This window comes from Hyla sarda, chromosome 1 (assembly GCF_029499605.1).
Source record: "Hyla sarda isolate aHylSar1 chromosome 1, aHylSar1.hap1, whole genome shotgun sequence".
NCBI lineage: Eukaryota > Metazoa > Chordata > Amphibia > Anura > Hylidae > Hyla > Hyla sarda.
In genome coordinates this window covers 475756087-475775954 of record NC_079189.1, presented here as the reverse complement: position 1 = coordinate 475775954, position 19868 = coordinate 475756087, and the positions used below count along the sequence as shown (strand labels likewise).

Below are 19868 nucleotides of genomic sequence, written 5' to 3'. Positions count from 1 at the left end.
TTAGTACATGTACTACTACTCCCATCATGTTACAGTGTGTTCCATGCTGGGAGTAGTAGTATTACCTAAAAAAATTAAAAAGTTAAAAACACACAGACACACTTTATTAAACACATTATTAAAATACATTAATAATAAAAATGTTAACAAAATTAATTATAAAAAAATACATAATTTTTACATTTAATTGGCCCCTTTCAACATTTTTATTAATGCCGGCTACATCTTTAGGTCCCTCTTTAGGTCCATCTTTTACCATCTCTACTGCATCCTTTTTTTTTTTTTTTTTTTTTTTTTTTGGTACTCAACAAATTTAGAAAAAAATGCCAAAGAGGCCAAAATGCAATTTTCACTCAAAGGCAAAAATGCCAGAAAAAAACACCAGAAAAACTGCCAAAATGTAGGAAAAAGTTGTGGCAGTTTTTCTGGCGTTTTTTTCTGGCATTTTTTTTATGCGAAAAAGTGAAGAAAAAAAAAAGTGGAAACCTAGCCTAAGAATGCATGACATTTTTCACAGTGCTGTTTAAAAATCTGGGACATCTTTAGACAGTCTAGTCTAAGTTTGTACCTTCTATTAGTTGGCTTAGTTTTATGCCAGAAATGTATGGGAAAAAAGTGGTATATTTTTGGGCTCATCTAAGCCACTCCCATTTAATAGGTAAGCTCATTTAAAATGTATTTTTGAGAATTTTTTTTAGACTGTAGCTAAATACAATGCCCATCAAAAGCAGTATCATATGTGTGTATTGCCACGTGCAGAATTGTTCAAACTATTTCAATATAGTGTGAATGAAACCTCACGGTCAATTGTGAAGGTATAAAAAAAATTACCAAAGTCCAAAATTGCTGATTTTTGGTCAATTCATATAGTAGAAAAAAAGCCATCAAAAAGTCCCATTTAAACAAAAATAGCACCGATAAAAACTATGGATCACAGCACAAATAAAATTTGCCCTCATACATCCCCGTATACGGGAAATTAAAAGTTTTTTTTTTTTAAACTGTAAAATTAAACAAAACCTATATCAACTGGGTAATATTGTAATCGAATGGACCTATAGAATCAGGATATTTTGTAATTTATATAAAAATGTAGAAGCAAAACCCCCCAAAATCTGCAAAATGGCTTTTTTTTTTCAATTTTGAACCAGAAATAGCTTTATGGTTTTCCTGTAGACTTGGTAAGGGGTAAATTTGCTTAAAGGGGTACTCCGCCCCTAGACATCTTATCCTCTATCCAAAGGATAGGGGATAAGATGTCTGATTGCAGGGGTCCTGCCGCTGGGAACTCCCACAATCTCCCTGCTGCACCTGGCCTTTGTTTAGAGCGTCGGGTACAGCACCGGAGGCTCATGATGTCACGGACACGCCCACTTGTGACATCAAGGCCACACCCCCTGAATGCAAGTCTATGGGAGGAGGTGTGACTTGCATTCAGGGGGCGTGACCGTGATGTTATGAGTGAGGCGTGGCCGCAACATCACGAGCCCCTGCCCCGCATCGCCAGTCATCCAGCATGGAGCGAAGTTTGCTCCGTGCACTGGATGACTGGGGTGCCGCAGCCGAGATAGGGGATAAGATGTCTAGGGGCGGAGTACCCCTTTAAGGGGTTAAATAATCTTGGGTAAATAACAATAATTAAACCTGCCCATGTGTGCCCTGGAGACTGGATATGAATGGAGAGAGTCATCACTGGCAGAAAAAAATCTAATTACAATGTCAGGATTAGTGAATTCCTGCCAGCTTACTGTCACCACACTTCATATTAGTTACTCAATGTGTAAAGAGCTTTTGCCTGAGGCCCCAAGGTGCAGTACAATGTGCTACAAACTCATTCTCATCTAAGTTTCTAAAGTCAGAAATGGACTTGGTAAAAATACAGATGTCCAGGAATCTCTTCCCTGAGCATCATATAACTTTATAGGCGGCCGTTGATGTTGTCCTTGTGCAATTTACATGCTTATATTTCGTTTGATATTACTTGTTGATCATTTGGACCAGTGACTAAGGGTAATTGTAAAATTCTGAGCGTTTTATTGGTTGATCTTAAAGGAGATTAAAAAAAGAGGAAAAAAATGAGTGCAGGCTTGGACTGGCCTAACAAAGTTAAAAAGTAAAAAAATAAAATAAAATGAAATGCATTCTGGGAACTTTTTAAAATGCCCCCACAAAAGACAAATAAATAATGACACTATGCAACATTCACAGTTCAGCGCCCACTATGCCACACAGGAGACTGTTCCGTCTAGTGGTGTTCAACCAACATCCAGATATTAGACTGGTAATAAATCTTCAAACAGTAGAAACAAAGTAGCAGCACTCTCCATGTAGTAAATCAAAGCTGACTTGAATTAGGTTGACATGGTCCAGGTACAGTCATTTCGTGCAATTCTCTGCACTTCCTAGGGCCAGAGGAAGTATGGGGATCTGTACGAAATGGCTGTCATGGTCAGGGTAAGAAGGTGGCATTGCTGCTCAGCGTCCAGATCGTTGTTCCAGCCCAGATTGTCTGAGCATGAAATTACAGTAATTTGTGATAAAAACAGTGGCAGAGCAGGGAGGAAAAGTGACTACAGTTTTTAGTTGTTGTAGTTTTAAAGGAGTACTCCGTCCCTAGACATCTTATCCCCTATCCAAAGCATAGGGCATAAGATGTCTGTTCGCGGGGGTCCCACGATCTCCCAGCTGCACCCATCGTTTGTCGGGTGACATCACAGCCATGCCCCCTCAATGCAAGTCTATGGGAGAGGTCATGATGGGTGTCATGAGCGGGGCGTTACCGTGATGCCTCCGCCCCCCCCCCCCCCCCCCCTTCGCCAGTCATCTGGAACGGAGCGAAGTTTGCTCCGTGCACTGGATTTCTGGGGTGCTGCAGCTGGAATCGCAGGGGTCCTTTGGATAGGGGATAAGATGTCTAGGGGCAGAGTACCCCTTTAAGCACTAGTCTGAGCACAATTATTTAAAAAAAATCTAATACATTTTTTCCCCTAGAATGTTCCTTTGAGGTATGTTTTTCGTTTTGAAGTCAGTTCTGATCTGTACTGATCTGTATAGTCTCATGATCAAGTATTCTAGTCTTATGATCAAGATTCAGGTGTAAAGATTGCGGAGCACTTTAGGAGGTCTTAGCTATCAATTAAGCGCTAAGGCTAAAATCAGACGTAGGTTCGTCAATTCCAACCAATAATCCTGTGTTCATACAGGGGAAGGAAAATATGCTATGAGACAATTGCCAATAGCTTGATATTAATGGAAAAATGAATGACTATTCCCATTACCTTTGTTTACTACACAGATGGTTATGTTGCTGGAAAGTTCAATTACTGATGTAACTATCTGACACAGTCAGTGTGGAGCAATGGCCATTAAAATGGGCACTGTCAGAATCAAAAACTTTTTATATGTTGTACATCTTGGCAAAACATTAACCTTTCTAATTAACTCCTAAAAAGATGTTGGCTTTGAAAAAAAAAAAAAAGACCACTAGCAGTCTCTATACCATCCAGAACATAATACAGCCTGGCCGAAGCATCATCTACGGTATGTCCCAGCTGAAGTACAGGCTCTGACATAGACCAGGAAGTGAGGGCAGGACTATCACTGCTCTGTGCTCACTCCTGTCCTATCAGACTGCAGCATGAAAACAGGGAGGAGAGGGTTACAGAGCAGCCCCCAGTGATAAGATGAAGAGACTTAGCACAGCACAGTAGACTCAGGGAGAAATTGACATGTAATGTATCTGCATGACCTATTAAGTAACATATACAGTATAAGCATAATTTTTTTCTGTGATATAACAGATACGCTTTAACAACCATATTATAAGAGGAATATTAGAGCCACAACACCCAGACCCCTTTCCCCCTATTTGTTCTGCTATAACAAATTTTGATCAGCAGAATGCAGGAATCTTTCCATGTGAATGGGTGTTAGTAGTGATCGATTAATTGACAGTAAATGGAATCATCGCTATCTGCACATTCATCTTTATCCTGCCGTGTTGTCATTTGGTCGCTCATGTTTTTTTTTTATGCTCTTTTACATAACCATCCTGTTTAAAGTGCATGTAATGTGAGTACATTTTTTTTTTTACAGTTTTTCTCTGAACATATACTGAATATACCCCAGTTTACAGCTTGATCCATGATCAGCAGGGTAAGGATTCACATCTTCCTTATCTACTGTAAGATAAGCAATCTCCCTGATATCTGTCACTTGGCTGTTGTCTCCAGTGGTTACTTATTAATATGAAAGGTGATGTGAATGGTACTTTTGAACCTCGAGGCTTTGGTGTTTTGGTTCCTTTCTCACACGAAATGCAATACACAAAACCAGATTTGCACACCCACAGTGCCTTTAGCTGTTGCAAAACTACAACTCCCAGCATGCCTGGGATGCTGGGAGTTGTAGTTTTGCAACAGCTGGAGGCACTCTGATTGTGAAACACTGCACTAGACCTTTATACCTGGTAGTCATCATTATATAATCATCCGATATTTTCTCCTAGTGTTGGGTCATATGTATGATCATAAGATAAAATGACAGAACTGATTATTAACACATTTTTATAACTGTATCACTTCATACACTTTATTATTATATCCGTCTTCTGTGTTTTTACTGCCAAATGCATCATCATATATCGATTCTCCTTAAAGGGGTACTCCGGTGGAAAACTTTATTTTTTATTTATTTTTTATTCAACTGGTGCCAGAAAGTTAAACAGATTTGTAAATTACTTCTATTAAAAAATCTTAATCCTTCCAGTACTTATTAGCTGCTGATTACTACAGAGGAAATTATTTTCTTTTTGTGCTCTCTGCTGACATCATGAGCACAGTGCTCTCTGATGACATCTCTGACCATTTTAGGAACTGTCCAGAGCAACATATGTTTGCTATGGGGATTTTCTCCTACTCTGGACAGTTCTTAAAATGGACAGAAATGTCAGCAGAGAGCACTGTGCTCATGATGTCAGCAGATAGCTCTGGGTTCCAAAAAGAAAATAATTTCTTCTGTAGTATTCAGCAGCTAATATGTACTGGAAGGATTATGATTTTTTTTGTGGAAGTAATTTACAAATCTGTTGATTTTAAAAATAAAAGTTTTCCACAGGAGTACCCTTTTAATGAGACAGAAATAAGGTCACTTTAACATCTTAGGCTATGTTAAGACGGTGGAATGTCCGAACGGAAAATTTCCATGTGGTCATTCCACCAACAGCGGAGCACCGTCAGAACATGGTGGCGCTAGGACCACTCCGGAATGCGCTGTCTCATAGATGGCAATGTATTTCCGTGTGGACTCTGCAGAAAGAATAGACATGTATATTCCTTCTATGGACCCGTGTCTCCGGCTGTGTGCACAGAGCAGCCAAATCTCATAGAACTCAAAAGGACTTGAGCTGCAGCGGAATATCTTCTGCGGAATTCCATATGGAAATTCGTACATGTGAACATGGCCTTATACAGGAGTTCCATTCCACCTTTCATCATCTTTTTAGATCAAAGGTAGGATCCTAGTATGTTCAATTTCCTATATAGGAAATATTTTGTGCATACATCGGAAGGCGTCTGTCTATATATAAATTATTGAGGCTGAGCCAAAATATTTCCATGAAGTATGCAACTATCCTTATACAGCCATGCAAAATATTTGTTAGGTTTAGAAAACTCATATTTAAAGACCCTGGCAGAGGTTTATAAAACCTGAGGAGAGGAAGAGTGTTGCAGCTGCCCATAGTAACCAATCAAATTGCTTTTATTTATTTAAAAAATATATATTTTCTGAAAAATGAAAGGAGCGATCTGATTGGTTGCCATAGGAAACTGTACCAGTCTTCCTCTCCACAGGTTTTGATAAATTTTCCCCTCTGTGAGGAAATTATGAGTTAAGGGGTTATCCGGGTACCTGATGTGTGGAATGTACTTACATAGTCCACCTGACTTGTTTCTGACACAATTCACTGCTCTCCAATTCATTGTCCTCTCTCTGCCCACCCTTATTGAAACTACATTTCCCAGCAGTCCTCACTGCCGAGACAGTTAGAAAGGGGGCGTGACATGCTGTTATGACATTCAATGGGGGGCATGATGAGCTACAATTGAGTTGGGGGAAGACTTGGTTAGAGGATGCTAGAAAGGGAGCATGGCTTGTCGGGGTTGATGATATGATATCACAAAGGGGCGTGGCTTACAAGGCAAGGACACTGAAAGCCAGTTTAATGTGTCACATGATCTTTGTCTCAGTTGTGGGGGAGATAGAGTGGACCAGGGATAACAGGTTTCTCTTCACTAGTCACATATTCCAACAGGGAAAATGGCCCCGTTCAGGTAATAAGTGTACATAACAATACAGTTAGCCTGGCCATGAGGAGACAAAATATTAACAATTTTTGCTATCCAGAATACCCCTTTAATACCAGATCTTGGCACCCAGAGTTGGGACACTTTGTATTTAGCTTTTTGTCAAGCGATCTATCCAAAGGAAACAATCCCTTTGACACGTACAATATCTTACAAAGGTATAACAATTAAAACAAAAGGTAACAAACAGTTCAAAAGCAGTTTGTCCTCTTCACCACAGCATCAAATGGAGCAGATGGAATAAACTCCAGATGACTAAGGCCCAAAAATGGGTTGACTTTGGTGGCCTTGTGTAGAGTTGAGCACATTTTTATAAAAGTTCAGCTCGCAGGGCTTGCAAAACTTTAAAAAAAAAAATCTTAGTTTATGGTGAATAGGTTCTCCTTGAACCGGCAATGAAATAACTCTCAAAACTTATGTATAACACTGCCTTAAGGGGGCGTGGCGCTGAAGGAAATGGCCGCACACTAGGGCTGCTCCTGCTCCCGTGGTTGCAATTTAGCCTTAAATAGCAGATGACCCTGCTCTGTTTGATGTGGAGGACCTACTGGTGCTGACCGAAGCCCTACTCCACTGCACGGCAATCTTCCATCCCACCTAGGGACATTGTCAGCTTCCTGCATCCCCTCCGGCCTCCACACCCGCCTGCCATTACAGGCCCGGCACAAGGACTCAGGTCCCGCTCCTTGGGTCCTGCTTCCTGTGGAGCTGCCGACCCACCTGCGCTGCAGCCACTGCCACCGGAGGACCTGCCTGTATCCCCGCAGCTACCATCTCCTACCTTGACCGCTCAGTCTCCGCTCCTTGCTGGGGGACGGATGCCTCCTCCTTGCTCCACGGCTGTGCTCCTGGAGCCCTCTGCAGATGCCACAGCGTGTGCCGGGGCTCCTGCAAGTTCAGATCTGCTGCTGAGTGAGTACCCTGGTTTGCCGGCCCAGGTCTCCAGCCCTCTAGGAGTACCTCAGCTGCTCTACTCCCAGGAGCTCCCATTCTCCTCCACAGCCTCAGGCACGGAGCCACCATCTTGGGCCTACCTGGTCAGGGGATCACCCTCCTCCTCCTCCTGTCAGCAAGAACCTGCTGCTGGTCCTCCGTCCCTGGAACCCCACACACCCGGCTCTACTGATAAGGGGCCCTCACTAGCTGCCTCTGTGGGGACCTGGCCAGAATCAGTTGGCCCTCCTCTCTCTTTGCCCTCTGAATTTTCTTCTACTGTCATTGTTCTGTCTGACGCAATTAAACCTCAGAGGAGCATGTCAGTGCACAGGTTGAATACGGGGGCCCTTCAGTTCTCCTCCCAAGGGAGCCCTTCAGTCTCTCTGGGGCCCTTGGTGCCCCCCTGTGTGGGCGATTTCTGAGTCATCATGGGATGGCCTCTCAGAGTCTGATCTACCCTGCTTTGGATTACCTGCACCCTCACCTGCTCCTCCAGATTGGTGTCAAAGATACCTGCCGGGCGGAAATCATGTCCCTATGCCAAAACTTGCAACATGTTTCTGACAGGGTAGAGGGTCTGGAGGATGCTCATGATTCCACCAGGGCTTATATTGCCCAACTCCAGTCTGCCATTGCCTCTCAGACGGAATTTCTTGATGATCTCCATGCGCATGTTGAGGACTTGGACAATCGGGGGAGACGTAATAACATTCAGGTACAGGGTCTGTCAGAGGCTACTCGTGAGGAGGACCTCCATGTGACCTTGGAAGCTATCTTCAACTTTATCCTGGGGGAACCCTCTACCCACAAAATCAAGCTGGACAGGGCACATCGGGCCCTCTGCCCAAAATCTGCTACTAGGAATGTTATTTGTTGTCTGCATGACTTTCAGCTTAAAGAAGCCATCATGGCTAAAGCTTGCTCCCTGAAGGACTTTGATTTCCATGGGGCTCCTATCCAGCTGTTTCAAGATCTGTCTTGACTTATGCTGCAGAAAAGAAGGATACTTCAACCTCTTCTGGCGGTCCCGACAAGTGCCTTACAGATGGAATTTCCTGTTTGCTCTTCATGCCCGTAAAGACAGACACTCTGCTTCTCTTCCCATCCCCATAAATTATATACCCGTATTGACAATTTTTTCGGTAATCTTCCCATGGTACGTATGCTTTCTCATGCCTCTCTGGAGCCTATCTCTTGGTTTGACCACTGCTCTGTTCTTCTTTCCTTTTCCTCTTTCCTTCTTTTCTTCGTAGCTGCCACTGGCATCTTAATGACTCTTTACTTAAAGGGGTACTCCGGTGGTTGAATTTTTTACTATATGGCATCTTCTTTTTAAGTTTAGTTTTTTTGCAATATATAATGTGTTATATGTTTTAGCAGCATGTGTGTGTTTTGCTTACCTGTTTGTTGGGCAGGAAGTTCTGTAGTTCAGAGGGTTTTCTTTTACTGTCGTCCACAGTTCTGAGTCTGCTGTGGACAAGACGTCAGGGCTTTTTTTCTCTCTGTCTGAATAAGATAAATAAGCCACGCCCCCTCATCTCCCTCCTCCCGGAGGTCTGCATTAGAAGCCATAGTACACAGCTCCTCATCTCCCCTCCCCCTGCTCTGCTTCTGAGGACGTAGGTCTGCACAGGAGAAGGAACACAGATAAGATAAGTGTGTTATCTGAAGGGGAGGATGACAAGGTGCAAGGACTGGGGATGTAAATTTCATACTGGATCTCTATATGTGAAGGGGAGGGGGGGGGGACGACTCCTGAATGACACATGCTGGGAGTTGTAGTCCCTGTTATGTGTGTATGCCAGTGTTTCCAAACCAGTGTGCCTCCAGACAGACTTTGGGCATGCTGGTAGTTGTAGATTTGCAACAGCTGGAGGCACACTGGTTGGGAAACACTGTTCTAGCCTATTCAGCATACACATCATGTTACACCAGTGTTTTCCAACCAGTGTGCCTCCAGCTGTTGCAAAACTCCAACTCCTAGCATGCCCAAAGGCTGCCAGGGCATGCTGGGAGTTGTATTTTTGCAAAAGCTGGAGGCACATTGGCTGGGAAACACTGTCCTAGCCTATTCAGCATACACATCATGTTACACCTGTGTTTCCAAACGAGTGTGCCTCCAGCTGTTGGGACGTTTGGCTGTCCAGGCATGCTGGTAGTAGTTTTGCAACACCTGGAGGCACCCTGGTTGGGAAACACTGGTGTATGCCCTATAGAGGTGTGGTGAACTACAACCCCCAGGAGACTACAGAGGCAGCATGCTGGTGTTATACTGAAGACTCCTGAATGACACATGCTGGGAGTTGTAGTCCCTTTTGTGTGTGTATACCAGTGTATCCAAACCAGGGCTGATTATATTAGTGTGCTGAGTATAAGGGGGCCGACCTGGGAAAATAGTAGGATGGAAATAGAAGGAAATAGAAGCAAAGATAGGAAAACAAAGTGGGGGATAAAAAGACAACAAAGAACAGAAATAGAGTAGCTTAAACAACAAGAATAGAAATGAAACAAAACAAATAGGGTAAGTCAAAAATGGAAAAACACGTTGACCACCGGAGTACCCCTTTAAGTCCTTGACCCCCCAGGAATCGATCCAGATGTGCCTGACTGAATATTTTGCTAACAATGAAGGATCGGTGTCTTCTGGGAAGCTCACAAGTCGGCTGTCTGGGGCCATTGGGGCCAAATTGCTCGACTGGGAACTCTTTTACTGTCTTCTCCCTCTCTCTCGGTGCTGAGATGGTTGGTGACTGCTAGGGCTCAATTGGGTGATCTTGCTCTCCTTCATATTGAGCGACAATTGTTGTATGCTAACCAGCATTTTTGTTACATCTTGCGCTTCGGCCACTTCCCCTGGCCGTGAGTGCACTGACCCCCTCTACCCTGTCACCAGCGAGGCCCATCACTTACCACGCTCCTCTGCTGCTTCTTCCTCTGCCTCTCAGCTCCGGCGCGTGCGTCCCCGTCTGCTAGGGCGCGCATGCTCTTTAGCTCTGAAATTTAAAGGGCCAGTATGCCCATAATTATGTGAAACACCTGACACTATTCCATAAGTCCCTGCACCTTCCACTCTTCCCTGCTGGATCTTCAGTGCCATTTGCCTAAGATTAAGCATTCCATACTGTCTGTTTGACTTGCCCGTGTTCTGACCCTTCCGCTACATTATTTGACTAAGCAACTTTGCTGCCTGCCTTGACCTTCTGCTAAGTCTGACTACACCTCTGCCTCATCCTACTGTACTTCGCCTCGCCCAACTACCTGTGTGGTCGTATCAGGGGTAGGGACCTGGGTGTCGCCTGCCACAGCAAATCCATCCTGCCTTGCGGCGGGCTCTGCTCAAGACCAGCGGCACCTTAGACTCCGCTCACCAATACGGCCTGTGTCATCAGCCAAGTGGATCCACATCCAGCATCGTTACAGCAAGATCCGGCCATGGATCCCGCTGGGGTACCTCTGCCCGAGAATCCGGATTTCGCCACCATAGTGGCTCTTCAGTCGCAACAGTTGGCCCAGCAGGCACAGCAGTTAAACCAGTTGTCCGCCATGAAGCAGCCGCTGCTTACTGCCCAGCAATAACCACCGCAGCCACAGCCTCCTCCTGCTCTGGTAATGCCTCCCGCTCCAGCAGTCACCACGGGATCCAAGCTCCGTTTGTCTCTTCCCGAGAAGTATGAAGGGGATCCCAAGTCCTGCCATGGATTTGTGACTCCATGCACAACTTGTGGTGGAACAGTTCCCTTCGGAACGAGCAAAGGTTGTCTTTGTTGTCAGTCTGTTAACTGGAAGGGCTCTGGCCTGAGCAACTCCGTTATGGGATCGCATTGACCCACTCACAGCCAGTCTTCACGCTTTCCTGATGGAATTCTGAAGTGTTTTAGAAGAACCTGCATGAGCTTCTTCCGCTGAAATGGTCTTGCTGAGCCTTTCTCAGGATAACTCCTCTGTGGGGCGAATATGCCATCCGATTCCATACACTGGCTTCAGAGTTATCGTGGAATAATTAAGCTATTTGCGCCACTTTCAAAAGATGACTCTCTAGCCATATTAAAGATGTCCTTGCTGCCCGGGAATTGACATCTACCTTAAATGACCTTATAAAGCTGGCCTCCTGGATTGACATCCGTTTCTCTGAGCGACGTGAGGAACAACGTCAAGAAAGGGAGTCTGCACGACCTCGGCGCTTTCCTCGCCTGGCACCAGTCTTCAAGCAACCACCGCAACCTTCTACGTTGCCTCCCACATTGGAGGCTATGCAGGTGGATCGGTCTTGCCTGACTCTGCAGGAAAGAACTCGCCGACAACCTAAGAATTTATGTCTCTACTGCGACAGTGCAGATCATTTCCTCAAAGTTTGTCCTCTATAACCACAGTCACAGGGAAATGCTCGCACCTATGGTATGGGGGAGAGGCCTCCCTAGGTGTGAACACCACCTCTCCACACTTGAATTTGTCGATCCAGCTTTCTCTACCCTCCAAAGAGATTATTTCCGTTCTTGCCTTCCTGGATTCTGGTTCCTCTGGAAATTTTATTGATGCCTCCATAGTACATAGGTATCATCTGCCGGTGTCTCACCTTTTGAAGCCCTTGTACATCTCTACGGTTAACTGAGAAAATCTGGACTGTACCGTGCTATACCGCACAGAACCGATATCAATGCAGGTTGGAGTCTTGCATAAGGAGAACTTGCCCTTCTATGTACTTCCTCACTGTACCTCTCCTCTCCTGCTTGGCCAGCTGGATTGGAAAACTGGAGAAGTTCTCCGTTTGGGACCTTATTGCAACAGTCACTGCATTCATACTCGTCTTTCTAAGTGGGGGCCTCCTTCTACTCCTCTGCCCCGTTTGCCTTCGTTTCTTCAGGACTATGTTGACGTCTTCAGTGAGAAACAAGCTGAAGTATTGCCACCTCATCGTCCCTATGATTGTCCTAAAGACTTATTGCCCGGAACCACTCATACTCGGGGAAGAATTTACCCTCTGTCTATTCCTGAAACTCAGGCCATGTCTAAATATATTCAAGAAAATCTTCAAAAAGGCTTTATCAGGAAGTCATCTTCCCCTGCCGGAGCCGGATTCTTCTTTGTAGAGAAAAAAGACGTTTCTCTGCGACCCTGCATTGACTATCGCGGACTGAATAAAATCCCTGTCAAGAACCACTACCCTCTTCCCTTGATCTCGGAGTTATTTGACCGTCTCCGTGGGGTGAGGATCTTCTCCAAACTAGACCTTCGAGGTGCCTAAAATCTAATTTGCATAAGAGAAGGTGATAAATGGAAGACTGACGCCGTTCGAACTATGTAATGTTCCAGCAGTCTTCCAGGAGTTTGTTAATTATATTTTTCGTGACTCTTATACACCTGTGTCGTAGTCTATTTGGACATACTCATCTACTCGCCCAATCTTCAGACTCATCGCTCCCACATTCGTCAGGTCTTACAACGTCTTCGTGACAACCATCTTTACGCTAAACTTGAGAAGTGCGTTTTCAAAAAGTAAAGTCTTCCTTTTCTGGGTTACATTGTTACTAGTCAAGGTCTACAGATGGATCCTAACAAGTTGTCAGCTGTACTGAACTGTCCCCGACCTACCGGCTTAAAAGCTATTCCGCGTTTTCTTGGTTTTGTCAATTACTATCGCAATTTATTCCGCAATGCTCCTCCTTGGTAGCGCCCATTGTCTCTCTCACCAAGAAGACTTCTAATCCCAAGGTCTAGACTCCAGAGGCTGAATATGCTTTTAAACTGTTAAAGTATTCCTTCACTTCGGCACCGGTCCTGTCTAGATCCGACTCTGGCAAGTCTTTTCTTTTGGAGGTGGATGCATCTTTGGTTGGAGCAGGAGCTGTCTTAACACAAAAGTCCTCTAAGGGAAGAATTGTAACATGTGGCTTTTTCTCTAAAACCTTCTCTCCCGCAGAGAAAAAACTATTCTATAGGAGACCGTGAACTCTTGGCTATAAAGCTGGCCTTGGAAGAACCTGTTGTCTGCTCTGCTGCAAGAAGTAAAAAGCATCTTTTCTCTCCTAACTTTACATGTTCTGTACCTACAACATGTTTTAAAGAATAAAGAAGTCTGATTGCACCTTACCGGTGAGTTGCCCCATCTCCTTTTTCGTTACTTGCCCTTGGAAGAATGGTGTCATCCCTGGGAAGGTTCAGTACATCCTGTTACTATATATTCTGACCACAAGAACTTGCTTTATCTTCAGACAGCCCATCATCTCAACCCCCGGCAGGCCCGATGGTCTCTGTTCTTCTCTAAATTTGACTCTTACATCCACTTCCGTCTTGCAGAGAAGAATCTTCTAGCTGACGCTCTTTCCAGGTCTTCTGATGTGCAAGACCGAGAATCTCCTCCTCAGCATTAGTGTTGAGCAGCATAGGCCATATTCGAATTCGCAATATTTCGCGAATACATGGACGCATATTCGTCATATATTCGCTAAATTCGCATATTCGTTAAATTTGCTTCTTATTTTCGCATATGCGAAAATTAGCATATGCAAAAATTAGCATATACGAAAATTAGCATATACAAACATTTGCATATGCGAAAATACGCACGCCAGTCTCACACAGTAGTATTAGAGTCTTCTTTACACCACACAAGCTGGAAGCAGAGAGGGATGATCACTGTGATGTGCACTGTGAAAAAAAAAAGAAGAAGAATTTCGAATATATAGTGCTATGTTCGCGAATATTCGCGAATTCGCGAATATGCGATATTTGCGAATAAAATTCTCATTGCGAATATTCGCGAGCAACACTACTCTGCATATTATTCCTCCTGAGCGTCTCATCCCCGCAGCTCCAGCAAATCTTCAGCACCTGCCTCCTGGAAAGACTTATGTGTCTCCGCGTTTAAGACTCCAAGTCTTGAAATGGGGCCATTCCTCTCTTCTGGCTGGTAATTCTGGAACTCATAAGTCCTTACAGCTCATCTCCAGACAATATTGGTGGCCTATTTTAAGACAGCATGTAGTTGATTTTGTCCGTTCCTGTTCGGTCTGTGCCCGGTATAAGACCCCTCGTTCTAAACCTGCAGGTCCTATACAGCTTTTGCCTTTTCCAGAGCTTCCCTGGACCGATATTGCTATGGACTTCATTACTGACCTTCCGTCTTCTGGAGGCAATACTGTCGTTTGGGTGGTAGTGGACCGATTTCCTAAAATGGCTCATTTTGTGCCACTGCCTGGACTTCCATCTGCACCACAGCTTGCTAAACAGTTCCTTTGCCACATCTTCCGTTTGCATGGTTTGCCCTCACATATTGTATCTGACTGTGGAGTCCAGTTCGTCTTTAAGTTCTGGCGGGCCCTCTGCTCACATGTCCAAGTCAAGTTGGACTTTTCCTCAGCCTACCACCCTCAATCCAATAGACAGGTTGAGAGGGTGAATCAGGTCTTAGGAGACTATCTTCACCATTTCATTACTGCTCGTCAAGACGACTGGGTCGATTTACTTCCTTGGGCAGACTTCTTATACAATCATAAGAATTCTGAATCTACTGGAATTTCGCCTTTCTTCGTAATTTATGGACTTCCTCCTCATCCTCCTCTTCCTTTATCCTCTTCTTCCGGAGTTCCTGCAGTTGATGAGCAAGTGCAGAACTTTTCCATCATCTGGCAGAAGACACGTTCTTCTCTTTTGCGTGCTACGTGTCGAATGAAGTCTCAAGCAGACAAGAAAAGATATTCCCCTCCCGAGTTCTCTCCTGGTGACAATGTCTGGTTGTCTGCCAAGCATATCTGCTTCAGAGTACCCAATAAACTGAGCCCTCGCTTTCTTGGTCCCTTTAAAATCAAGAAATGTTTAAATCCTGTGGCCTAATCTCTCTTTCTGCCGTTCTATCCCCGGATCCCGAATTCCTTCCATGTCTCCCTCTTGAAACCTGTCATTCACAACAGCTTCTTTAAAAAAGACATTTCACCTACTCCCATCTCTGGTACCTCTGATGTTTACTTGGAGATTTTGGACTCCAAGTTTATCAGATGAAAACACTTTTATCTTGTGGATTGGGAAGGATTCGGTCTGGAGGAGAGATCTTGGGAGCCTGAAGAAAATATCCTGGACCGTGATCTACTCAGTAAATTTCTGAACCGCAAAAGGAGGGGGAGACCAAAGGGGGTGGGGGGCACTGTTACACCTGTGGATCCACATCCAGCATTGTTACAGTTTTTATGAAAAAGGTAATAAGGCTCACACCATGTTGGCCAGACACCTACGTGACAGAATGGTAGCCCAGTCTCCCTCAGCTCTGAAAGACTCTTCTGTGGTTCTTCATTATCATCCGGTTGATGTTTCTCGTCTTCTAGTTGACTATATTCTCCTCCCTCTCAACTTCTGTCTGACCCGGTGCAGCGTGCGGCTGATCTAGATGCTTATTTCTCACGATGTGGTTTACCGACTTTGTCGGGGGCGGACCCTGAGGTTCTTAACGCTCCCATTACTAGTGAGGAGCTCCTGGAGGTCCTTAAGTCTCTTCCTACTGGTCGCTCACCCGGTCCAGACGGATTTACCTATTTGTATTATAAGATCTATTCTTCTATCCTCGTACCTAAACTTGTTCCTCTTTTTAATTCCTTTATGGAGGGTGAGGAGATCCTCAGTCCTTTTTACACTCTTTGATTACTCTGCTGCCTAAACCTGATAAAGATCCTCATGATTGCTCCAGTTATAGACCCATTGCTCTTCTTAATTCCGAACCTGAAGCTATTTTCTAAGGTCTTACCTGTCTGTCTTTTCTCCTTCCCTCCCTTATCCATAAGGACTAGGTTGGGTTTATGCCTTGCCTTCAGGGAGATGATAACACTAGAAGAGAATGGGGGAGATTTATTAAAACCTGTGCAGAAGAAAAGTTGACCAGTTCCCATAGCAACCAATCAGATGACCTGTTTTATATTGCAAAGGCCTTTAAAAAAAATTAAAGAACCAATCTATGTTTTCTTTTGCGCAAGTTTTGATAAATCTCCCTCTATGTCTGATTAAACCCAGAAAATATACATAAATATGCATATTCCATGTTTACTATACATGTTTTTAATACATATTTATGTTAAAATAGGTCATCTTACTGTTCAATGCTTTGCTCAGCTTGCTTTGTATTGTAATGTGATAGCTTTAATGGGCTCGCTGTGCAATAACACTGCTGGGATCTGTAGTGCACCAATTGAAAACAGAAATGCAGGAAGGTGACAGGAGGTCACTGTCTGAGGTCAGCCCACTGATTTACTCAGCTTGCTTTCTATAAGATTTGTAAAGTCTTTCTGGGATGAAACCTGGATAACCTGGGGTCATGTGTTCTTGCTGTTAGCTGTAAGGTATTCTTGGCTCTCATGTTTATTGTCTCATGTCTCAATATTTCTATAGGCCCAAAACGCCATGTGTTCCTTGTACCTTCTGCTAATAATAGTGCCGATGCCAGGGTTCACGAGAGCCAAGCCAGACGAAAGTTCAGTGAACTTAATTTACCCTAAAGTTTTTACCGAGACCGGGTTCACTCACCTCTAGTCCTGTGATTGTTTAAACTGCAATATCATAACAAATCTGTATTTTATGCTCAAGCCATAATAAAGGTTACAGACAGAACTTGAACTATTATTTATTGTGTGTGTATTATGCATGGTTATCGGGCTGTGCATATACCAGTGCCCTATGGGAGCTACTGCTTGCAACAGAAAAGCTCTGCATATATTCTTAGCTGGTAGATGTATCAAGACTAACACTAGACATGGATTTGAAACAAAAATTTGTCAGGAAATAGATTTGTGTGACACCTTTTAAATATCAGAGAACTCATCACAAGTGTTCCAGCTTAGAGTTAAATAACTTTTGGGGTGGCATTAGGTTAACAAGTGTTCTTTTAGGTTGTTAAGAGTGCCTTTTTAGCTTATGGTATATATAGCTAGATGGTATATGTAGAAATACCTTTGCCTGAACTGTATTAAAATCATAGACTACACTTGTCAGTACATATATATGCAAACACTCATATAACCATGTTGACCAGTGATGACATAAACACAGATGTAATGGCCGTGGTGGAGGTTATGGCATGTCAATATTTTTAAGTAAAATACAATAATGTTGCTGCCAATATTGTTTTATTTTATGTTAAAGGGGTTATACAGGCATAGAAAAACAGAGCTAATTTCTTTCAAAAAACACTCCCTGTTTGTCTCCAGGTTGGGTGTGGTTCTGCAGCTCAGTTCCATTGGAGTGAATGGAGCCAAGTTTTAAAGGGGTACTGCACTGGCCAGCGTTCTGAAGTAAATGTTCCGAACGCTGTTTTCACGCTGCGGCTGTCGGTCACACCCCTTGTGACATCATGGTCACACCCCCTCAATGCAAGTCTATGGGAGGGGGCATGATGGTCGTTACGCCCCCTCCCATAGACTTGCATTGAGGGGGCATGGCCGCGATGTCCCGAGGGGCATGGCCAACCCCCACAGCACAACAACAGTGTTCGGAACATTTACTTCCAAACGCTGGCCAGTGGAGTACCACTTCAATACCACACCCAACCTGGGGACAGACATGGAGCTTTTTATGAAATAAATATATATCTATTGCTACCCTAAGTACATAATTTCTGAGCACATATACATGTTTTATTTCTGAAAGATAAGCTGTTATTTGGCCCAAGGCTACTCTTCAATAGTAAGCTTACTGGTTTAGAAATAAGTTAAATCTATCTCCACAATTCTATATTATTTAATGCTGATAACTATTAAAAAAAATACATTTTGGCTGCATTTTCTAGAGAGCAGTAGCCTCTGTAATTCTTAAATAGAAGAATGATGGAACAACCAGAACTCTTCCTAGAGCTGGTCACCCCACCAATCTAAGTAATTGTGGCAAGGGCCTTGGTATAAGTGGCTTAGGGACAACTCTGGGAATGTCTCTAAAAAGACCTAAAAATGGTTGTCCACCAATGGTCCCCATCCAACCTGACTTGAGGGGAAAATCCTCAAATCCAGGTGTGCACATCTTGTGGCATTAAACAAAAGAAGACTGGAAGCTGTAATCACTGTCAAAGGGGCTTCAACTGAGTAAAGGGTCTTAATACTTATGTCCATGCCAGTTATAAGCACAATACACTTGAAAACAAATTCAAAAATTCAGTTTTTACATTCACTTTATGGAGTATTGAGGGCAGATTGATGGGGGAAATGTGGACTTTATTGATTTTACAAAAGTGATTGAAGGGTCTGAAGACATTTCAAATGCATTGTCTACACACATATGCTACTGACTGCCTTTGCCCATCAAAATGCACAGTTATGTTGCAGAGATGGGACAGACAAAGTCAGTGTGCCAGCAACATTCTCAGTGGATTTTAGAGTCTCCTCTGTAACACCCTGCTGCAATGACCAGAATTTGAGATGACTGCGATCCCGGTCTTTTAATCCCTTAGATATTGTGGTCAATAGCGACCAATAGTTTCTAAAAAGTTTAACAGAGGGAAGGAAGACCTTATAAATACCTCATTTATGCAGGTGCGGATCCAGAGTCTAGTCTCGGGAGGGGCACTATCAGAGTATCGTGCGGTGGTCGACATGCCCCCTCCCATAGACTTGCATTGAGGGGGCATAACGTGATGTCACAAGGGGCGTAGCTGTGCCATCACAACCCCTGCAGCCCACACCCAGAGTTCGGAACAAAATGTTCTGAATGCTGGGCAGTGGAGTACCCCTTCAAGTACACAGCATAGTTCCCCCACACTAGGTAGGCAGCAAAGTTCCCCAAACACTAGGTAGGCAGCATAATTCCCCCACACTAGGTAGGCAGCATAGTTCCCCCACACTAGGTAGACAGCATAGTTCCCCCCACATTAGGTTGTCAGCATGGTTCCCCCACATTAGGTTGTCAGCATAGTTCCCCCCACATTAAATTGTCAGCATAGTTCCCCCCACAATAGGTTGTCAGCATATTTCCCCCACATTAGGTTGTCATTATAGTTCCCCCCACATAAGGTTGTCAGCATAATTCCCCCCACATTAGGTTGACAGTATAGTTCACCCACATTAGGTTGGCAGTATAGTTCCCCCACCTTAGGTCAGTGACGTCCCGTGTGCGGTACCTCCCGGCGGCCCCTACGTTTTCAAAGTTAATGCAGAGCTGCAGAAAGGTTACCGGGACATCTTTGGGGATGTCCCGAATGTAACTAAGGAAATTAATCTGGGGGGGGGGGGGGCATTGCCCTGGTCACCTGTTTCATTGTGTATTCATTCATGTGTGTGTTATATAATGTATTCTACCAAAAATGTGTTATAGCTTTAAGAACAGTTTACATGTGAATAACCAGTGTCATGTGATTGTAACCTAGTGAGGTATCAGTGACCGTGTGACCATAGGGTGACCTATGGGACCCCTCCCAGTCTCCCCCATATAAGCCCTGGGAGGAGCTAGTTCTCTTTCTTGAGTTCCAGTCTAAGTCTTTGCTGAGGTCCAGTGCAGTCAAGTCCTAAGACTGTGTCTGGAGTCCAGAGGAGGCCTCAAGTCAATCACGCAGCCCCAAGTCTACAAGTCCACTACCCCCAGGTCCCTGTCAGAGCCTGGTTAGCT

General features: G+C 44.1%; 1 protein-coding gene across 1 annotated transcript in view; it reads right to left on the bottom strand.

The window, feature by feature from the left end:
• SUSD2 (sushi domain containing 2) overlaps window positions 1-19868 on the bottom strand; it is a 288175-nt gene that overhangs the window by 211317 nt on the left and 56990 nt on the right. The window lies entirely within an intron of this gene.